At 48.2% G+C, this 6,000-nt stretch overlaps 1 protein-coding gene across 2 annotated transcripts in view; it reads left to right on the top strand.

Moving 5' to 3' along the window:
- The first annotated feature begins 1,913 nt into the window (after nt 1-1,913).
- LUZP1 (leucine zipper protein 1) overlaps nt 1,914-6,000 on the top strand; it is a 103,488-nt gene continuing 99,401 nt past the window's right edge. The window contains exon 1 of one of the 2 annotated variants that reach the window (XM_086327793.1): nt 1,914-2,536. The gene's annotated coding sequence lies outside the window, so the exon portion shown is untranslated. The remainder of the gene's footprint in view (nt 2,537-6,000) is intronic. The other variant, XM_086327760.1, reaches the window with a different exon arrangement.

Below are 6,000 nucleotides of genomic sequence, written 5' to 3'. Positions count from 1 at the left end.
CTTAGAAAACTTGACCTAGCATTTCTGCTATAATTAGTCAATGTTTCATTTTTCTTGCCTCCTTCTCCACTGGCCTTTGGTCCAGGCTTTCATTACTCCTTGATTCTTGCTCTTTAATTAACCATCAAATAGGCTTGTGGCTACAATGGAAACCATCTCAAAACCCTTGTGGGAATAGAAAGGATGAAGTGAATCAGTGAGATGAACAGAGACTATTTCTTGCCCAACTGATCCAGCTGGACACAGTCAGTACCAAATGGACGTCTTTAAGCAACTTTTCTATGACCAACACCTTGCTTTGTGAAGTGGAGGTCATAACAATGAACCCACGTTGGTCCCAGTGTTTGTTAAAGAGATGCTAACTGCTGAAATAGAGAAATCCTGAGAGATCAGTGTCTGAACACTAAGTAGAAGTTGGTTCAACGTGGTACCATTCAGTCAAGCGACTTGAGTGAAACCCGGGCTGACCAAGGTTCTCCTGTGTTCAACACGTGATTTCCCAAGTTCACCTGTGTTGGCATGCAGTTGGCGTGCGTGTGTGCTAAGTCAGTCGTGTCCAACTCTTTGAGACCCTATGGACTGTAGCCCGCCAGGCTCCTCTGTCCACAGGATTCTCCAGGCAAGAATACTGGAATGGGCTGCCACACCCTCCTCCAGGGGATCTTCCTGACTCAGGGATTGAACCTGTGTCTCCTGCATTGGCAGGCAGTTGCTTTACCAGTAGCGCCACCTGGGAAGCCCATGCAGTTGGCAGACAGAGGGAAAAGACAGAGCTTTGAGAAAGCATACATAGTTTTTAAGTTGGATTTGGCCTGGACACGGCACACATCGTCCTGCCCATAGCCCACTGTCACATACTTAGTTGCAAGGGGTGCTGGAAAATGTAGTCTGGGCTGCTTTTCTCTGAAGCAACTCTGCACATGGAAGAGGAACGTCTTTGGTGAATAGCTGGTGTTGTTTCAGTTCACAAAGACTTAAAATTATTGAACCTTTATAAAATGGCTAAGAATACCACGCGGTGTATACTATGGTCATGAGAAGGGCAATGGTCTTCCTCTGTTTACAAGGAACCATGAGCAAAATGAAGTATTCACATTTTAGACCAAACATATTTGTTCAACAGAGGAAAGGATTATGGTGGGAGAGAGAGAGTTCGTCATGCTACGAACTATTGAAGCAGAGGCTGAATTTTCCCTATGATGAAGGGTCTAGAAGGAGTCAGATAAGATGCCTCCTACTAGTCCTGCTAACTTTGAGCTGCTCTACTAGGCTCCAGGGGGCTTCCTGGGTGGTGCAGTGGTAAAGAATCCGCCTGTCAATGCAGAGAGGCAAGAGATGCAGGTTTGATCCCTAGGTAGGGAAGATGGCAACCCATTCCAGTATTCTTGCCTGGAAAAATCCCATGGACAGAAGAGTCTGGTGGGCTATATAGTCCATGGGGTTGCAAAGAGTCGGACACGACTGAGCATGTATGCAACGCGCTAGGCTCCAGAGTCACCTCTGAGCACTTATTTTGTGTCAAGTTCCAAGTGGCGTTTGGGGGACCCAGAAACAAAGGAGACGGGGTTCTGACTCTCAGGTTACTCACTGTAATGAGTTGAAATAGGACATCTGGGAAGCAGGACAGTGGAATGGCTTGAGCTCCAGAAACAGGAGACTGGCATTGAACTCCTAGCTGTGTGACATTGCAGAAACCACTTGACCTCTCTGGTTCTCAGTTTCCTCATTTATAACATAGGGACAATAGTTATCTTCATAGATTCTGAGCGCTCAGAGACACAGTTACTTTAGCGCATTTGTAGCATAGCACCTGGTAAGTAGTGAGCACTTCTTTATCTGTAGCAATATTTTTATGATGTCACTTCACTTTCCCAGCCTTCGGTTTCTCATCCGTAGAATGAAATTAACCAACTTCCATCACGCGATTGGAATCTCGCTGGGCTGTGGGGTCTGGGGTCTGCCGTTTCTTCTTGCATCGTACTCATTATGTCAGGACGAGAAGATCATGGACCACAACCGGCATCGTCCTGGGACACAGCAGGAACCTGAGCGAACCAGGACGCGATTTCCTGGCTGCGCTCCCGGGAAGGACGTTTGTGCTGGGTCCCATCCCCCGGCCGGTCCGCCTCAGGAAACGCGGAGAGAAAGCCAGGAACCAGGCCTGCCGGGCCCCGCGGCCCCTCCGCGCCTCCCCCACTCGGCTGCCCCCGACTGCAGGAAGCCGGCCGGCGGGAACGCCCTGCCCGGCGGGTGGGAACGGCCTCGCCGGCTTCCCAGGCCCGCGGCGGCGTGGAGCTGTCACTGCGGTAGGCGCGCCGCCTCCCCCGCCGCTCGCGCTCCCGCTGCAGTCGGTCCATCAGGATCGCAGGCAAGCGCCGCAGCCCCGGTCACGGGCGCCCGAGCCCAGCGGCCTGGGTCCCGCGGGCGCCAGCGCCCACACGGCACAGAGCCCGCGCCGCGCGGGGCCGGACTGGGGAGGGAGAGGTGGCCGAGCCTCTCTTTGCGGAGTGAGACGCTGAGGCCCCAGGGTTTGTAGGTGAGTGGTCCAAGGTCACGGCTAGTAAGCTATAGGGCGGAATTCGACCCATGGGCTGCTTGAATCTAAAGTTTGTGTCTTTAGTCTGTGGACCTTGTTCAGGTTGGTGAGGGGCTCGGGAGGGTCCAGGTTTTATGGAGGCCCGAGAACAGGAGGCCTGATTCTGGGGGTAATTGATGACCTCATAGAGGTCTGTGAACGCCTGGATTTTGTGCAAAGCATGTTGTAGGTTGCATTTTTTTTTTCCCTCAAAGTGTCTGTGACTCCAAAACGGTCTTAGCTTTCCAAGGTGCAGGGGTTGATGCTGGGTTTTTGAGGGCCTGATCCTCCTCTATAATCTTTGTAGCATCTTACGAATGTCTCTGCAGGGGAGGGGCTTGGGATCTCTAAAGGTTCCCAGGATCTTTCTCCTGGATCTTGAGAATCTTTTTATGGAGTTCCGGGGTCTGTCTCTGAATGTGAGGTCCCCATGGGGCCCTGGTGTCTTGTCTGAGGTTCTGAGAATCTCACTGTAAGGTTCCCATGGTGTGAGTTCTAAACCTGGGCCTCATGATGCCTATGAACCCCCTGAAATTGCAGGCAAGATTCTGTGGGTCTGTCTGTGTCCATGCAGTTCCTAGGAGAGGTTTCTTGGATTTCACCAGATTCTCTAAGAGGGCTCTGACCCCTCAATCTGGGGAAAATATTGCTTTGGAGCATCCTATGTTAGGCCTTGTTCCCTCTCCCTAGTAAGAGTCGGGAAAAAATAGGAGAGAGGAGATAAAAGGCGGTGTTGTCTAGCAGAGGAATATGTGTTTGGGAGTGAGGCCTTCTGGGTTAAAATCCCAGCTTGACCACTTACCAGCTGTGTGACCTTGACCAAATTTCTTAACCTCTCTGAGTCTCAAGTCCACCTCCTCTAGGAAACCTTCCCTGTGTCCAGAATTCAATTAAGTCCCCACTCCACATTCCCCAAGCTCTCACTGCACCTGGCCTGATACTCTGTGGGATTTAATGCAGTTGTTATGAAGTAATTAATTGTGCTTAATATCTTCTTGTCCCTCCACCCACCAGTCTTTTTTGTTTGTTTTGGTTTTTGAAACTTTTTTTTTGAGCACTGCTTAAAAAAAAAAAAACTTTTAATTTACTTATTTGGCTGCTTTGGGTCTTAGTTGCCATATAGGACATGTTTGTTGGATCATGCAGGATCTTTCACTGTGGCTCATGAATTCTCTAGCTGTGGCACATGGGCTTCTGTAGTTGTGGCATGGGCTTAGTTGCTCTGTAGTATGTGGGATGTTTGTTCCCGGACCGGGGATTGAACCTGCAGCCCCTGCATTGCAAGGTGGATTCTTAACCACTGCACCACCAGGGAAGTCCCTTCATCAGTCCTAAGGTCCAAGAAGGCAGGGACCTTTGCTGTCTTACACATGTTAGGCTCTCAACCATTTGTTATGAAATAAAGAAAAGAATGAAGGAACCGAGGAAACACCAGACCCTGTCCTGGAGGCAGAAAGGGAACAGAAATGAATAAGCATCGTTTCCCTCCTTGAGAAGGTCCCAGGCTAGTGGCGGGAATAATATGCATTTATGTGAGGAAGACTGTCCTAAATGTGTTAACGGGGAGTAAAACATTCATGGGGATACACAGAAACAGGAATGTGCCAAGCGGAATCATTCCCAGAAGAGCTGATGTAACAACTTCTCTTTGTGATATAACTTCAGTTCAGTTCAGTCACTCAGTCATGTCCGACTCTTTGTGACCCCATGAATCGCAGCACGCCAGGCCTCCCTGTCCATCACCAACTCCTGGAGTCCACCCAAACCCATGTCCATTGAGTCGGTGATGCCATCCAACCATCTCATCCTCTGTCGTCCCCTTCTCCTCCTGCCCTCAATCTTTCCCAGCATCAGGGTCTTTTCCAATGAGTCAGCTCTTTGCATGAGGTGGCCAAAGTATTGGAGCTTCAGCCTCAACATCAGTCCTTACAATGAACACCCAGGACTGATCTTTAGGATGGACTGGTTGGATTTCTTTGCAGTCCAAGGGACTCTCAAGAGCCTTCTCCAACACCACAGTTCAAAAGCATCAATTCTTCAGCACTCAGCTTTCTTTATAGTCCAAATCTCACATCCATACATGACCACTGGAAAAACCATAGCCTTGAGTAGATGGACCTTTGTTGGCAAAGTAATGTCTCTGCTTTTTAATATGCTGTCTAGGTTGCTCATAACTTTCCTTCCAAGGAGTAAGCGTCTTTTAATTTCATGGCTGCAATCACCATCTGCCAGTGATTTTGGAGCCCAGAAAAGTAAAGTCAGCCACTGTTTCCACTGTTTCCCCATCTATCTGCCGTGAAGTGATGGGACTGGATGCCATGATCTTAGTTTTCTGAATGCTGAGCTTTAAGCCAACTTTTTCACTCTCCTCTTTCACTTTCATCAAGAGGCTCTTTAGTTCCTCTTCACCTTCTGCCATAAGGGTGGTGTCATCTGCATATCTGAGGTTATTGATATTTCTCCCCGCAATCTGGATTCCAGCTTGTGCTTCCTCCAGCCCAGCGTTTCTCATGATGTACTCTGCATAGAAGTTAAATAAGCAGGATGACAATATACAGCCTTGACGTACTCCTTTTCCTATTTGGAACCAGTCTGTTGTTTCATGTCCAGTTCTAACTGTTGCTTCCTGACCTGCATACAGGTTTCTCAAGAGGCAGGTCAGGTGGTCTGGTATGCCCATCTCTTTCAGAATTTTCCATAGCTGATTGTGATCCACACAGTCAAAGGCTTTGGTATAGTCAATAAAGCAGAAATAGATGTTTTTCTGGAACTCTCTTGCTTTTTCGATGATCCATCGGATGTTGGCAAAAGCACTTAACTTACGTAAAATATCCTAACTCCCGAGAGATGGGCAAACTGCTCCTGGAAGAGTTCAGTGACTTGCCCGAAGTCACCCAGGCCACCACAGTGGCTCACTCACTTTGGAATTCAGTTCTCCTACTTTAGGAACTGGGTTTTAATGTTGTGAAGGTCTTCCTTTAGATTCCTGCAGATGTGAGACTTTGGGCAAGTTACTTTACTTCCTTGAGCCTTGTTTTTCTAATCTGCAAGGTGGGAATAATGACTTTCCTAACCTGTATGGTGCTTGGTTTATAGTAAAAGATCTATAGGTGTTTGTTGAGTGAATGTGTTCACTCAACAAATGCATGTGTTGATGCGTGGTCTGAAATGTGAGGAGACTTAAAAGCCTGCCATTTGAGGGCTGGTAGGAGAAACTGAGGGTGGTTTTATCCCTTTGCACCCTCACTTTCTATGATCCTGTGAGACTTAAGCACTGGCCTCAACCACATTGTTCGATGCATCGTTTGCAAACCAACAGAAGTGAAGGAACTTGGGCTTGGTTAGCTTTCTTCTTACATGCGTCTTTACTGCCTCTTTTCTGATGACCAAGTAATACATCCTCCTTGTAAAAATTTAAATTACAC

Source organism: Bos grunniens, chromosome 2 (assembly GCF_055505025.1).
Source record: "Bos grunniens cultivar Pamir isolate PY7600 chromosome 2, Bosgru_T2T1.0, whole genome shotgun sequence".
Lineage (NCBI taxonomy): Eukaryota > Metazoa > Chordata > Mammalia > Artiodactyla > Bovidae > Bos > Bos grunniens.
This window is presented reverse-complemented; position numbering and strand designations above follow the sequence as displayed.